Genomic DNA, 17675 nt, shown 5'->3' with positions numbered 1-17675 from the left:
TAAACCATCCTGTGTTCTTCCAATTTATTTATGATTTCGTTCTTTATGCCTAAATCTTGGACCCATTTTGATCTTATCTTAGTATGTAGTGTTAAATGTGGGTCCATGCCTAGTTTCTGCCAAACTAATTTCCAGTTTTCCCAGCAGTTTTTGTCAAATAATGAATTCTTATCCCAAAATTTGGGATCTTTGGGTTTGTCAAACACTAGATTGCTATTTTTATTCACTATCTTGCCCTGTGAACCTAATCTATGCCACTGATCAACTAGTCTATTTCTTAGCCAATACCAAATGGTTTTGGTGACTGTTGCTTTATAATATAGTTCTAGATCAGGTACAGCTAGACCACCTTCACTTAATTTTTTTTTCATTACTTCCCTTGAAATTCTCGACCTTTTGTTGTTCCATATGAATTCTGTTGTTATTTTTTCTAGGTTATTTAAATAGTTTCTTGGAAGTCTGATTGGTATAGCACTAAATAAATAGATTAGTTTAGGGAGTATTGTCATCTTAATTATAGTTGCTCGGCCTATCCAAGAGCACTGAATGTCTTTCCAATTATTTAAATCTGACTTTATTTTTGTGGCAAGTGTTTTGTAATTTTGCTCATATAATTCCTGACTCTCCTTTGGTAGATAGATTCCCAAATATTTTATACTATCGACCATTATTTTGAATGGAATTTCTCTTTGTATCTCTTGCTGTTGGATTGTGTTGTTAATGTATAAAAATGCTGAGGATTTATGTGGATTTATTTTGTATCCTGCAACTTTGCTAAAATTCTGAATTATTTCTAATAGCTTTTTAGCAGAGTCTTTGGGGTTCTCTAAGTATACCATCATGTCATCTGCAAAGAGTGATAGTTTGATTTCCTCATTTCCTACTCTAATTCCTTGAATCTCTTTCTCGGCTCTTATTGCCAAGGCTAGAGTTTCTAGTACTATATTGAAAAGTAATGGTGATAGTGGGCAACCTTGTTTCACTCCTGATCTTACAGGGAAAGGTTCTAGTTTATCGCCATTACATATGATGTTTACTGAAGGTTTTAAATATATGCTCCTTATTATTTTAAGGAATAGTCCATTTATTCCTATACTCTCAAGCGTTTTTAGTAGGAATGGATGTTGGATTTTATCAAATGCTTTTTCTGCATCTATTGAGATGATCATATGGTTTTTATTAATTTGATTATTAATATGGTCAATTATACTAATAGTTTTCCTAATATTAAACCAGCCCTGCATTCCTGGTATAAATCCCACTTGGTCATAGTGTATTATCCTGGGGATGATTTTCTGAAGTCTATTTGCTAATATCTTATTTAAGATTTTAGCATCAATATTCATTAAGGAAATTGGTCTATAGTTTTCTTTCTCAGTTTTTGATCTACCTGGTTTAGGTATCAGTACCATGTCTGTGTCATAGAAGGAATTTGGTAGGTATTCTTCCATTTTATTTAAGTTATCGAATTTATCGGCATAAAGTTGAGCAAAGTAGCTCCTAACTATTGTTCTAATTTCCTCTTCATTAGTGGTGAGTTCACCCTTTTCATTTTCAAGGCTAACAATTTGCTTTTTCTCTTTCCTTTTTTTAATCAGGTTTACTAAGGGTTTGTCTATTTTGTTGGTTTTTTCATAGAACCAACTCTTTGTTTTATTAATTAATTCAATAGTTTTTTTACTTTCAATTTTATTAATCTCACCTTTTATTTTTTGAATTTCAAGTTTTGTGTTTGTCTGGGGGTTTTTAATTTGTTCCTTTTCTAGCAATTTTAGTTGTAAGCCCAATTCATTGGCCCTCTCTTTTTCTATTTTATGCAAGTAGGCCTGTAGAGATATAAAATTTCCCCTTATTACTGCTTTGCCTGTATCCCACACATTTTGGTATGATGTCTCATTATTGTCATTTTCTTGGGTGAAGTTATTAATTATGTCTATGATTTGCTGTCTTATCCAATCATTCTTTAGTATAAGATTATTTAGTTTCCAATTATTTTTTGGTCTATTTTCCCCTGGCTTTTTATTAAATGTAATTTTGATTGCATTATGGTCTGAAAAGGATGCATTTACTATTTCTGCCTTACTGCATTTGATTTTGAGGTTTTTATGCCCTAGTATATGATCAATTTTTGTATAGGTTCCATGAACTGCTGAGAAGAAAGTATATTCCTTTCTGTCTCCATTTAGCTTTCATCAAAGATCTATCATATCAAACTTTTCTAGTATTCTATTTACCTCTTTGACTTCTTTCTTATTTATTTTGTGGTTTGATTTATCTAATTCTGAGAGTGCAAGGTTGAGATCTCCCACTATTATAGTTTTGCTATCTATTTCCTCTTGCAGCTCTCTTAATTTCTCTTTTAAGAATTTAGATGCTGCACCCCTTGGTGCATATATGTTTAATATTGATACTGCTTCATTATTGATGCTGCCCTTTAGCAGGATATAATGTCCTTCCTTATCTCTTTTAATTAGATCAATTTTTGTTTTTGCTTGATCTGAGATGAGGATGGCTACCCCTGCTTTTTTGGTTTTGCCTGAAGCATAATAGATTCTGCTCCACCCTTTTACTTTTAGTTTGAATGTCTCATCCTGTTTCAGGTGTGTTTCCTGTAAACAACATATAGTAGGATTCTGACTTTTAATCCAGTCTGCTAACTGCTTCCTCTTTATGAGGCAGTTTGCCCCATTCACATTTATGGTTAGAAGGACTAATTCTATATTGCTTGCCATCCTACTAACCCCTGCTTATGCTTTTCCCTTTTCCTTCCCTCTTACCTCCCTACCCAGTATTAAGCTTGTGCACACCACTTGCTTTTCACAGCCCTCCCTTTTTAGGATCCCTCTCCCACTTTAAAGATCCTCCCCTTATTTTACCCCTTTTCCTCAAAATTTCTGTATTCCCTTCCTCTTAGCTTACTCCTTCCCTTTCACTTTTCAATGAAGTGGAAGAAGTTTCACCATAAATCCAATATGTCTATTGATACACACTATGTTCATCTCCCTCCTTAATTTCTCTCAGATATAATAGGTTACCTTTGCCTCTTCATGAGATGTAGTACCACCACTTTACACTTTTTTATGATATAATTCCTTTTCCACCTCTAGTTTCTAAGACAAATTGTACATATGTTCTTTACATATTTTTTTGGCAGAAGTATAGTTCTCAAGATTTCTTTTTACCTTTTTAGAAATCTCTTGAGTTCTGTATTTGAAGATCAAACCTTTTATGTAGGTCTGGTTTTTTCATCAAAAATAGATGGAATTCATTTATTTTGTTAAATGTCCATCTTCTTCCCTGGAAAACGATGCTCATTCTTGCTGGGTAAGTTATTCTTGGCTGCATACCAAGTTCCTTAGCCTTTCAGAATATCATGTTCCAGGCCCTTCGTTCTTTTAATGTGGACGCTGCTAGATCCTGGGTTATCCTTATTGTGGATTCTCCATATCTGAATTGCTTTTTTCTAGCAGCTTCCAATATCTTTTCCTTTGTCTGATGGTTCTTGAACTTGGCCACTATATTTCTTGGCGTTTTGATTTTAGGGTCCCTTTCAGTAGGTGATCGATGAATTTTCTCAATGTCTATTTTACCCTCTGTTTCCAAAACATCTGGGCAGTTCTCTTTGATAATTTCCTCGAAAATGGTGTCCAAGCTCTTTTTTTCCTCACATTTTTCAGGAAGTCCGATTATTCTCAAATTGTCTCTCCTGGATCTGTTGTCTTTCTAGTAAGGTACTTGACATTCTTTTCAATTGTTTCATTTCTCTGGTTTTGCTTGACTACCTCTTGGTTTCTCCTTGAGTCATTCATTTCTACTTGTTCCAGTCTAATTTTCAATGATGTATTTTCTTCACTCATTTTTTTTATATCTCTTTGTAATTGTCCAATTGAGTTTTTATCTTCTATGGAATTTTTTTCCATTTTATCCATTTTATTTTTTAGAGAGCTGTTTTCTTTTTCCAGCTCACTAATCCTGTTTTCCTTGGAGTTGTTTACCTTTTCCAGCTCACTAATCTTGTTTCTCAATGATTTGATTTCTTTATCCACTCTGTCTTTGAATGCATGGGATGACTTCTCCAGGCTCTCTTGCCAAGCTTCCCTTTCCTTTTCCCATTTCTCTTCCAGCTCTCTTGTGAGAGCCTTTTTGATTTCCTCTAGGAGATTCTTTTGTATTGAGGAGCAGCTCATATCCCTCTTAGGGGATTCATCTGGGGCCAGTCTGTTTTTAGTCTCCTCATTGTTTGAAGTCTGCTCTCTCTCCATACAAAAGCTGTCAATGGTTAGAGCCCTTTTGAATTTTTTGTTCATTTTGTCAGAGTAGGAATCAAAGAAAACAAACTGACAAGAGAAACAATTGGTCTGTTTTGTGGGGGATGGGGCTGGATGGTATTAATGGGCTTCCTCTACAGACTGGGAGTACGGCAGCAGAGAGCCACTAATAGAACAGCAATGACTGTACTGAGTCTACGCTCTGAGGCTCTGAGAACGCACTGAATCAGTCCAGGTGGGGTTGGGGGTGGCCGGGTTCTGAGAGACGCTGGCTTTCCGGGGTTTTAATCTTCACCTCTGGTGTTTACACCCTCTCCGCTGATCCTAGCTTGCTGCCAAGACGGAGTATCCACACTGGGGAAAAAGTCTTTTCTCAGAAACGGCAGAGATCGTACCCCTCCCCCTCCAGTCTGAGCTGTGTGAGCTGCCTGTCTCGCTCTGGCTTGCCTGCCCTCAGTCTGTGCCCAGTCTGATTGACCCTCCCCCGAGCAAACACAGACCTTTTCTGGCGACTTTCAAGGATGTCTTCTCTTGGTGATTATTTGTGGATTTCTTTCTGGGTCAAGCATTAAGTCTGAGGATTGTCATGAAGTAAGTTCTGAGAGAAAACGAGGAGCTCAAGCAGCTGTCTGCCTCCATGCTGCCATCTTGGCCGGAAGTCTCCCGAAACGTCTTTATTCTTGATCTTTTACTATCACCCTCCAATGCCAGGTCCCGAGTTCGAGAGAGCATGAGTTCCACGACCCAAGTTTCTCCTCCTCCTCTTCCTCCTCCCACATAAGTCACTTCCCCCTCTTTGTCCCACCAATCAAGTCAGCATGGAACAGCTGGGGAGGGTCAACCTTCAAACAAGTTAATAGGGAACTGTCCAATTGGCAATTAGTCTCACGTGCTTCATTATCCAAGTGCATTTCTCAGTTCTAGCCCTTTACGTGTGTGTGTGTGTTGGGGAGAGAGCTTTTGTAAGTAATAAAAAAATAAAAAATTTTTGTTCTGTAAGAACACTTGAACTTTACTCTTATCAGAATTGGTTCAAAGAGTGAATATAATCATTCACATTCAATTGACTATAAAGATCAGTCTTACCCTACAGGAAAGTAGGAGTGAAAGGGATAAGAGAAAGAAATGGCTTATAAAAAGGAAAGCAGAGTGAAGGAAATAATACTCACCAGCAAATTACAGGAGTTCTCAAACTACAGCCCCAGCTGGTTGCAGCCTGCTGAGGACATTTATGAGGCCGTTGGGTTATGGCAAATGGGCTGAGGGGCAGAGACATAGTGTGAGTTTTTGTTTTTACTATAGTGGGGCCCTCCAACAGTCTGAGTGACAGTGAACTGGCCCCCTATTTAAAAAGTGAGCAAAACTCTTGAGGATGGACAGGATGAAAGGAGAAAGAAAGGGAATAGGATAAACAGGGGGAAATAGGATGGAGGGAAATATACAATAATCATAACTGTGAAAAAAATTTTCCAGCAAGTATCACTAATAAAGGTCTTATTTCTCAAATATATAGAGATGAGCCAAATTTATAAGAATACAAGTTATTCCCCAATTGATAAGAAGGCAAAGGGTAGGATCAGGCAGTTTTCAGATAAAATAATCAATGTTTTAAATAACTATTGCTTAGAGAAATGCAAATTAAAACAACTCAAAAGTAACATCCTATCCTTATCAGATTGGCTAATATTATAGAAAATGAAAATGACAAATGTTGGAAGGAATGTGGGAAAATTGAGACACTAATCTACTGTTTGTAAAATTGTGAATTGATTCAACCATTATGAAGAACAATTTGGGTCTATATCCAATCAAAAGGCTATAAAACTGTGTATACCCTTACCATCTAGTAATATTACTACTAGGCTTGTATACCAAAAATATTTTAAAAAAAGAAATAAGGCCTGCATTTTTTACTAAAGCTTTTATTTTCAAAACATATGAATGGATAATTTTTCAACATTAACCCTTGCAAAACTTTATGTTCCAATCTCCCTTCCCTTCCCCCAACCCCTTCCCTAGATAACAAGTAATCCAATATATGTTAAACATGGTAGAAATATTTAATAAATCCAACATATGCATACATATTTATACAATTATCTTGCTGCTCAAGAAAAATCTAAGGAAAATGGGAAAGAAAATAAAATACAAGCAAACAAAAAAAAAAGAGTAAAAATGCTATGTTGGGAACTGCAGTCAGTTCTCTCAGTCCTCTCTCTGAATGTAGATGGCTCTGTTTATCACAAGATCATTGGAACTGGTCGGAATTCATCTCATTGTTGAAGAGAGCCACGTCCATCAGAATTGATCATCATATAATCTTGTGGTTGCCCTATATAATGATCTCCTGGTTCTGTTCATTTCATTTAGCATCAATTCATGTAAGTCTTTCCAGGCCTCTCTGAAATCATCCTGCTGGTGGTTTCCTACAGAACAAAAATATTCCATAACATTAATATACCATAATTTATTCAGCCATTCTCCAACTGATGGGCATCCTCTCAGTTTCCAGTTTCTTGTCACTACAAAAAGGACTGCCACAAATATTTTTGCACATGGGGAAAGGGACCCATTTCCCTTTCCCTCCTTTAAGATCTCTTTGGATATAAGATAGGGCCTACATGTACAAAAAATATCTATAGCAGCTCTTTTTGTTATGTGAAGGAATTGGAAATCGATGAGATGCCCATCAACTGGGGAATGCTAAACAAGTTGTGGTATGTGGTTCTTGGTTTTAAGTTAACTCTTCCTTGGATGATATTTAATTCAATGAGTATTTATTAAGCACTTAAAAATATATAACAAGCCCTGGTTTGGGAATATAAAGACAGAAAGCAAAACAGTCCCTGCCTGTGAGGAGTGAATATTCTACACATTTTAACATCCCCCCCCCAATATTTACAAGTTATACCCACTTCTTTTTACATCATGGAGTAAAAACACTGTCATATCTCCTTTCTGTTAGGAAGAACAGGTTCCTTCAGGGTTCCTTTCCTTGCTTAGAAAGCCTTTATGACTCAAGGAGAAGAAAGTATGTTGTGGGAGGTAGGTAGAGCCCTGATCCTGTAATTAGGGGATCTGAATTTTAGTTCCGACAGCTAAATCCTCTATTGAATGTGGTATATGATTGTAATGAAATGCTATTGTGCTAAAAGAAATGAAGAGCAGGATGCTCTCAGAAAAACCTGGAAAGTTTGACTATAAGAAAGCTTGGTAAAGTCTTCTGAAGGAGTCTCATATCCAATCTATGACTAATTGATAGCTTTACTAATAAATTAATCATGCTCAGAACTCTGTACCTCAGTTTCTCTTTATCACAGATTTTATCATGATAGCATCAATACCTTTCAAAATAGACATTTTAAATTATTCAATAAAAATCAATAAACTAAAGAAGGGACATCCTATTTTAAGTTACATTTATTGATTTTGTTACTTGGGCATATTCTCTGTCAATTAAAAAGGCCATGTTATGATTCAAACTCACAAACCCAGAAGGAATAGCTGTTTGGAGGAGGCTTGTTACACCCCACCCGTGACTATGTCTGAATATCAATGATTAACAGTAGTGGAAATATAGTTAGCTTCCATAAAGTCATACATTTTGGGAAGTCAGGTTGAGCTGTGGTTAACTCCCTGGAATTCCCTATATTTTGGTTCCCTAATTTAGTATGGAATTCTTAGTTCTAAATCTCTTCTTCAGTTCTTCTACTTGATATATTGGATTTTGGTTCTCTCAAAATAGCCTTGTCCTAATCCACTGTATCCTTTAAATTAGTTATTAATCTCATTCCAAGTCAAACATTGACTCCTATATCTCAAGTTGGGAATGTCCTTTTCCACAAATAGCAGTTGTATTAACCATTGGTACATGGACCCTGACTCAGGTGCTTTGTGAAAAATATGCCTCAAAAATTTCCATGTTATCTTCTTAATTGATCCAGATTCCTAGACAATTTTTCTATTTAACAAGTATATATTAAGCATTTAGGCACCAGGTAGTACTGTTAGATACTTATCTAATAAGAATGCAAGGGACCAAAATCTAGACCAGTCCTGGATCTCTCCAGATATTCGGTGCTTCTCAGACCCCCAACCCCAGTAAAAATGATAGAAAAATTCCAAAATCTCTATGGTTAGTGAGATGAATTAAGAGTGGATAACCTTTGATCAGTAGAACTCTGGATCCAGGATCTTGACTCTTCCTCAAGCCACAAGACATGCACTCAAAAGGAAAAAGACAACAGTTCCAATAACCACTGCTTTTCCATTTGGTGTATTGTCATTGTAAAGTTGCTCTGACTGCTTATAACTGTGGCTAGTTCATCCTTTCAATAGTAGATTTATAAAAAAAGTTTCAGAAGAAAGTAGGTCCTTACCATCATTGTGTGGGAGCCTTGATGGTGACCACTAATTGTGATATATCCTGTCTAATCTTCTAAATTCAATAACCTTGTCCAAGACACCTTTCACATAGCCCTGAATCTCGTTGATTATATTAAATTTAAAAGTTTTCTACAAATAAAACCAACGCAGACAAGATTAGAAGGAAGCAGAAAACAGGAAAAAAATTATATCCAAGGGTTCTGATAAAGTCTTCATTTCTAAAATATAGAGAGAATTGATTCAAATTTATAATACAAGCCATTCTCCAACTGATAGTCAAAGGATATGAACAGACAATTTTCAGATGAAGAAATAAAATAATTTCTAATCATAGGAAAAAATGCTCCAAATCATTATTAATTCAAGAAATATGAATTACGATAACTCTGAAGCACACACCTCTCTAACTGACTAAGATGACAGGAAAAGATAGGTTGAAGAGGATGTGGGAAAACTTGGACTCTAATACATTGTTGGTAGAGTTGTGAACTGATCCAACAATTCTGGAGAGCAATTTGGAACTCTGCCCAAAGGACTATCAAATTGTGTTATATTCTTCGATCCAGTAGTGTCTCTACTTGACTTATATCTCAAGGAGATCATAGAAAAGGAAAAGGACCCACATGTGCAAAAATGGTTTTTGCAGCCCTTTTTGTAGTGGCAAGAAACTGGAAGCTGAATGGATGCCCATTAGTTGGAGAATGGCTGAATAAGTTATAGTATAAGAATGTTATAGAATATTATTGTTCTGTAAGAAATGATCAGCAGGATGCTTTCAGAGAGGCCTGGAGAGACATACATGGACTGATACTAAGTGAAGAACCACAACCACATTGTATACAATGGCAACAAAATTATGTGATGATCAACTCTGATGGACTTGGCTCTTTTCAACAATGAGGTGAATAAGGCCAACTTCAGTGATTTGTGACTGTATAGGTTGACTGTAGATCAAAGTATAGTATTTTCACCTCTTTTTTTAGTTATTTGCTTGTTTTTTTTTTCTTTTTCATGTTTTCCCTCCTTTGGATCTGATTTTTCTTATGCAGCATGAAGAACATGGAAATATGTTTAAAAGAATTGCACATGTTTAATCTATTTTGGATTGCTTGTTGTCTATGGGAGGAGGAATATGAGAAGGGAGAGAGAAAAAGTTGGGACACAAGGTTTTTCAAAGGTGAATGTTGAAAACTATCTTTACATGTGTTTGGAAAAATAAAAAGCTATTAAAAATAATTCCAACATATAGCAAAGTGTCTAGTACATATACATACATATAGATATAGTAGGTATTTAATATATGCTAGAATTGAATTAGATTGAATTGAATGAGGGGTGGAAGTTCTATAATTGTGACTCCTATTGGGTGTTTACTGTTGACACTTAGCTGCCCATAACTGGGACCTTTGTCAAAGATGATTTGCTTGAGGCAGAAAAAAGTCTTCCCCTCAGTAGACTAAAAGAACTAAAGAGAAACAACTCTACTTCTGCCTCTGCCTCTGTCTCTGTGATTTTCTCTTATTGTACTTTACCAACTCTCCATCAGATTTCTAGGGAGGGAATCACTCTCCCTTCCCCCTTCTTCAGCCTCTATGACAGCTGAACTTACATTGCATTACATTACATTGCATATTCTTCCCCAGGTAAGTCTGAGATAGAACCTCAAATATCTGTCATCTTTCCAGCTTTTTGTTTCTTTCCCTAAGCAAATATAACCATATGGTGATCATGAAAGATGAATATTATCAGCTTTATCAACCACCTTATGAATTTGAGAGTAGCTAAATTGGAGAGTGACTGTCCAGACCAAAAGTAATTTCCAAAATAGATTCTCAGAAGACATGTTGCTGCTACAAAGACTGAGAAAATCCCAACCATGCCCTGGCTGACCAAGAGATCCAGACTTGTAATTTCAGCAGTTATTAAAAGTCAAGGATTGAAATTTTTGTCAGATGTTACAAAATTGTCTTCATATTCAGAGAGTATAATAGGTGAGATAGACAGCTGTTTCATGTTTAAGTATTTGTTTTTGCACATTTATGAGTCTTCTTTGTTTTATGTTATTTCTTTTGTAGTAGAGGAGGTCTAGCTATCCTATATCTGTTGCCTACTTTGTACACTGAATACATTTTCTAAAAAGGACTCTGTAAATCCCTTTTATCATAAACTCTAGATATGAGCCATATCTAACTAAGCATTGTGTAAGAGATCTTTCCTGGAACTTCAGAGTGGAGACAGTGAATCAAAGTTTGAGGAAACTCTCTGGAATCACTTCTCCCAAAACTGAACCTAGTTTATGTGAATCTTATGATTCACAGGTAGTCACACAACCTTTATTCATAGATCTACCTTGAGGGAGGGGGATTCTTCTATTTTTTAAAATCATCTTTCTTGTTCCCAATGCCAGTAAAAGACAATTATGTCCTATATCTGATTCTTGATTCAGACACATCATTTGGAGGTGATATTGTGTAATGAAAAGAGCATCAGATTTGGGATTGCAGGTACTTACCATTTACTACATTTTTGGACTTAGGTAAGTGATTTTTACCTTTTACCTTTAACCTCATTTCTATAATGAGGCAGTTGGACTAATTTACCTCTAAGATCCTTTTTGTGGCATCTAGGTGATACAGTGGATGGAATACCAATCCTGAAGTAAAAAAAACAAAACAAAACAAAAAAAAAACTGATTCAAATCTGGCCTCAGACAATTTTTAGTTGTGTGACCCTAGTGAGTCACTTAGTCCTGTTTGCCTCAGTTTTCTCATCTGCAAAATAAGCTGGAGAAGGAAATAGCAAACCACAATATCTTTGCCAAGAAAAACTCAAATGGGACCACAAAGAGTCAGATATGATTGAAAATGATGGAGCAAAAAAATAAAATAAATAACAGTATCTTTTCTAGTTTTAGGACTATATTTCTATTACTTTATTATCCTATTTCCACCCTGACCCCAATCATACTTCTGTCTCTTTTCTGAAATTCTAATAGGTAATTAGGGACTGACAAGAAATTAGGGAAATTAGGGCAGTACTCAGGAAAGCAGAAAAGGAAGGTGTGCGTTTCCTGAAGGGTGTGGGTCTGTGTCTGGTTTTTGGTTATTATGAGAGTGATAACGTAGGCAAAACTTAAGCAAGTTACATGAGTTAAATAATTTCCCCAAACTACTTGCAAGTCTAGGCTTTTTACTTTTATCACCAATTGGCACTGATGAAAAACCTGGTTTTCTGCTTCCCCCATACTTGTTACTTCTTTCTTATCTCTCAAAACCCACAGAGACCTGGCCAATCTTGCTTCTTGATGTCATCTTTGACTTCTTACCTTCCCTCACCTCACATATGGCCATTCAGTTGCCAAATTTTCATGTTCCTACCTCCACAACATCTCTCACATCCCTTTTTTCTCCATTCTAACTATCACCACCCATGCTTAGTTTCTTATCACTTCTCTCCCAGACTATTGCAATAGTGCTCTAATTGTTTCAGGGCTTTTCTCACTCCAATCTACCTTTCATATAGCCAACAAAATGATTTTTTTAAAAGTGTAGATCTTGCCATGTCACTCCACTACACAATAAACTCTAGTACCTCATTATTTCTTTAAACTTTTTTTCTCAAAAATATTTTATTTTTCTAAATACATGCAAAAATAATTTTCAACATTCATTTCTATAAGATTTTGTGTTTCAAATTTTTCTCTTTCCCTGCTTTAGCACCCCTCCTCCCCAAGACAGTAAGCAATTCAAATATATGTGAACCTTAACTCATTATTTCTAAGATCAAATATAAATTCCACAATTTCTTATTTAAGATAACAAAATGATTCTGAAGTCATGAAGACTATCTTCATGATTTCAAATCTGGCTTCAGATACTTCTGGGCAAGTTACTTTACCTTCTTTGCCTCAGTTTTCTCATCTGCAAAATGAACTGGAGGAGGAAATGGCAAACCATTTCAATATCTTTGCCAAGAAAACCCAAATGTATTTGTTCATGAAGAGTCCGACATGACTGAAACAATTGAACAACAAATTTGGTACATATATTATATATCACTTACCTTCTTGCAGCCTAAAGTCCAGTCAAGTTGGTCTTCTGCCATTACTTTCAAATAATACTCAATTTCCTGTCTCTATCCCTTTTCATTGGTTGTGAAAATGCTAACCCTTTTCACTTCTTGGAATTCCTGTTTTCCTTAAAGATTCAGCTTAAATACCACCTTTCTTGGTTTCCCAACCCCCAGTCCAGCTGTTAATGCCTCTTTACTTTCCTTCCTTTATTTTATATCTATATTGGACATATTTATATGTAATTATGCATATGTAATGTAATAATAGCCTATTATTTCTCAGTTAGAATGTAAGCTGCTTGACGACAGAGGCTATTGCAATTTCTGGCACCTAGTAGAAACCTACTAGATTTTTGTTGATAGATTTTAAGGACTATTTATGACCACCACAAATCAGAGCTGCCCAGAAGGAAATGTGAATGTGCAACAATAAAAACTACCATTTGTGAATGTCATTCCTCTACCTTGAGAATAGGAGCCTCTGAGAACATTTGCCTCAGTCTTTCCAGAAGTCCCAAAGATTAACTCTACAGCCTGGAGAAACATAGAAAAGGTTGACTTCATAGTCAGCATATTACCCAAGGCATATGGTATGTTGTGCCAAGGTCCTTCCTCTGACTGAGTCACAGCTGGCACTTAGCAAGAGAAATGTGCCCTGGGACTTGAGGCTTTCCTTGTCCTTGGTGACAGACACCTAAGTTTGCTCAGAATGTAAGATCAGCAGCTGTGAAAAAGATCTGTGTGGGCTGGGCTAACATGCCCATACCTGACATCATCATTGCTGTAAATTGGTCAACAGGTGTTTTCTCAGTGTTTCCCATATCCCTTCATTTTGATTCCTGTTTACACAGAGACTAGGATAGCCCTGGGAGTGGGACTAAGGAGTAAGAGGTGGGGGCTTCTGCACCTGCTCATCATATACCAAGAATCCATTGCTGATTTTTTAAAAATGAAGTCCTCCAGGTGGGGGAGGGGGAAATATTCTGGAAATGATAGTGACATAAAAACAAAAGGCACCAATTTTTTAAAGCATGAAAAAGGAAAAAAGAACAAACCCAATTCTAGATCTATACTCTTCAAAAACATTAGATGCACCAGGAATGAAGATACTATCTGGGAAGTAAAAATGTGCTCTGAGGGAAATTTTGAGTACTATTAGTCAACATCATTTGGAAAGACTGCTCCCCTTGTAGTCACAAGATCTGGGACTGAATCTCAGATCTGGTACTCAATAGTTCTGTGACTATGGCCAAATCATTTCACTCTACAGCTCTCAGTTTCCTCATTTTTTTTGTTGTTGTATTAATTTTAATGATGAAAATGGGCACAGGAAATAAAAACAATCTGATGTTTGATTTATACTGAATAATAAATTAACCAAATTGGACACATGAAATAAATTAAAAAGCAAATCACATGGCTTAATAATTCCATGACTCTCTATTAGAAATTTATGCCTTTTATCGAGGATTAGAGCATGTATATTGGCCAGACAGGAAGGATAGGCAGGAGAGAGAAAGAAAAGGAGGTGAGGAAAATGTAGCTAAGAAATAGTACCAAGATAACAGATGCCAAAAATTAGATGACATGTCAGAAAAAGTCAAATAGTAATCACTTATATAGATAAACTAAAGCAGGAGGAGAAAGTTACTTATATTCCATCATTTTAGTGATATTTTGTCAACTTCATTGGAAAACAAAGTTAACTTCAGCAGCATTATTCCACATCTCATGAAGTAGTGAAGTTTTTGCATTTTAAATTCAGTTTCCTCATTTTTAAAATGGGAGTAATAAAACATTTCTTCTGTATCTTAAGGGGCAGTTGTGAGAAAAAAAGTGTTTGTAAACCTTCATGTGCTTTAGATTTAGAAATGTGAATCCTTATTACTCTGAGCTGTTGTTGTTGACATTATGATGCTGCAAATATAACTACCAAATGGAGAATATTTTAATAAATAACTTTCATATGAGGAATCCAAACCTTCTTGTAAATAAGCTTTATTATTCCTGCTTTGTAAAAGCTGAACATGTTATTTCTTTTTAAAATTTTTATTTTAATAGTATATATAATTAAATGTAAAGTTGTTAAGTTGTTTTCCAGCATTCATTTTTGTAAGATTTTAAGTTCCAACTTTTTTTTTTTCTCTTCCTCCCTTGCATCCCTTCTCCCTTATCTAGCAAACAATCTGATATAGCTTATATATGTACACAGTATTTTTCTGGTTCTTCTTAATTCACTTATCATCAATTCATATATACATTCATTTTTAACATCTTTCCATATGAGTCATACTCAGAAAGAAAAATCAGAGCAAGGGCAGCTATGTAGCGCAGTGGATAGAGCACCAGTCCTGAAGTCAGGAGGACCTGAGTTCAAATTTGATCTGAAACATTTAACATTTCCTAGCTGTGTGATCCTGGGCAAGTCACTTAACCCTAATTGCCTCAGGGGAAAAAATCAGAACTAAAAGGAAAAACTACAAGAAAAAAATAAAACACAAAAAAGTTGAAAATATTATTCGATCCATATTCAGTTTCCATAGTTCTTTCTCTGGCTACAGATGACATTTTTCCTCCAAAATTTATTGAAATTGCCTTGAATCAGTGTATTGCTGAGTGAATGACAAACATTCTTTTGGTTTGTCCTCCTCATCTTGTAGTGTTGGGGATTGGTAGAAGAAAAGATTAAGATCACAGACATAGCAAAGTCAAAACACAACATGATAAAGAAGGTTTTTTTTAAACAACCTTTCACCTTTACATTTCATTGGTAAATGGAATTCCTATCAGGAAACTCATCTTCCAATGAAGATTAGCAACCATTTCCATTTAGTCTTCGAGCTTACAAAGTTTTCCTGCAGCACTAATCATTTTATTGATTTGCACATACCCATATGTATCTGAGATAGGACTGGAACCAAGGCCTTCCTGACTCTGTTACTCATTCTTATTTTGACACCTGGAAAAATTAATTGACCTGTATGAGGTCACATAGCATGCTCAACGATGATGAGGAACATTTATATCAAAATTCTAGTCTGCTGGTGATAGAATGAGTGAAGATGGTCCACCAGCAACGACAGCTACTGGCAAGGAAACTGGCTACATTCTCAGAGATTTTTGGGTAGCATAAATTTTTAGTACTTCACTACATGGAAGGTTCTATTTTGCCCTACTCTCCCTGAGAGTAGGGGATCTGACACTTGTTTTATTTACCAATTTGCTTTATAGGAGTCATGTAGTCCTGCCCTTTCACTTCCCCCTTCCTTCCCCACTTGTCCTTCATTCTTACCCTCTTACCTCTCAGCTCTAACCTAGTTCCTGATAGGCAAAAAGGGATGTGTGGGTGAAGGTTTGATCAAAGCTGATGCAAATTTCATCAGCTAAACAGTTCTCCCACACTTCTTGCAAGTCTGGGCCTCATGTATTTATCATTTATCTGCTGGCACAGAAAAGGAAGTTGACTCCCCATGACCTTGTCAAGCCTTTATCACTAATTGTTGAGTGAATAGAAGAAATCCCCACAGGTACCTGAACAATCCTGCCTCTCCTTGTAGAAAATATTTTCAGGTCACTGAGCCAACCACTATGCCAGGTCCTGGAGATTCACATAAAAAAAAATGAAGCAATATCTATTTTCAATTTTTATGCAAAACTATATCAAAAACTTTCTGAATATAAAGTCAGCAGATTGCTCAAGGGATCACTTAACCTTTTCTTCTACCATCTCCCAACATTACAAGATAAGGACAAACCAAAAGAATGAGTTTAAGGAGAGTCTGAAGATTGAGGCACATATTGTCAGTCAGGAGCATTAGGCAGCTCCTGTTGTTGTTATAGATTGGTCTTGGCAAAGTATGGAAATTCCCAATGGACTTACAATAATCAAACCTTTCTCTCTCTCTCTCTCTCTCTCTCTCTCTCTCTCTCTCTCTCTCTCTCTCTCTCTCTCTCTCTCTCTCTCTCTCTCTCTCTCTTTCTCTTTCTTTTCTTGGTAAAATGGGCAACTATGGATGTTACCATTGTTAAACCATAAACTCTTCCTTTTCTTCCCTCTCCTCCTTCTCTTCTTCCTTCTCATTCTCCTCCTCTTCCTCTTCTTCATAGCCCCCACTCTTCCTTCTCCACCTCCTCTTTCTTCTCTTCCTCCTCTTCCCTCCCCTCTTCCTCTCCCTTCCTGCTCTCATAGGACTCCCAATCATATGGGGACACAGCATTCAAACAACTATCTGTGTTTGAACACGTTTAAGTCAGGATAAATTGGAGGTAATCAACAGGAGGGAAGTACTAACAGTTAGGGTAATTGGGGAAGGCTTCCTGTAGAAGGTGAGATTTTAGATGGGGCCTGAAGGAAAAACAGGAAGCCAAGATAAAAATGCTCTCCCTTCCTCATTATCATGTATACCTTAGACCAGACAAACATTTTTTTCAGTTACTCAAAAAGGAAAAAGAAGAAACAGAAACAAGCATCCTCACAATTGCTTCACACCAAAGTGGTCTTGTATTCATCTTCAGTTATTCCAAATCCACATGTATGAATTATAAAAGTCCTTTATCTGATCATAAACTGTTGTAATTCAACCTTTTTCCTTTCCTTGCAACTCCAAACCCTGTTCTTCTTTACTACAACACTTTTGTTTTATTTACCAATCCCTCCACCCAGGCTATCATCCCATGCAATGGCTACACTCTTCCATTCCCTATTTTGATCCTTTAGTAAATCTGTTGAACTCTACAATGTCCTCTTCTTTTGAAATCCTTACTCTTTTATCTTATCAAAAATCTTGTCATTTTAAACCCAGCTTTGAATTATTCCCACCTTTCATTACCTTTGTTCCTCCAGACAGGCTAAAGAATGAAGCTGGAGACAAACATGAAACCATATTGAGTCCACTACAAGTTTATGTCATCTAATCTCCTCTGTGTTCTCATGGAGCAAATCAATCTTAT

This window comes from Sminthopsis crassicaudata, chromosome 1 (genome assembly GCF_048593235.1).
Source record: "Sminthopsis crassicaudata isolate SCR6 chromosome 1, ASM4859323v1, whole genome shotgun sequence".
NCBI classification, from domain to species: Eukaryota; Metazoa; Chordata; class Mammalia; order Dasyuromorphia; family Dasyuridae; genus Sminthopsis; species Sminthopsis crassicaudata.
The sequence above is the reverse complement of the archived record's forward strand: the minus strand, read 5'-3'. Positions refer to the sequence as shown.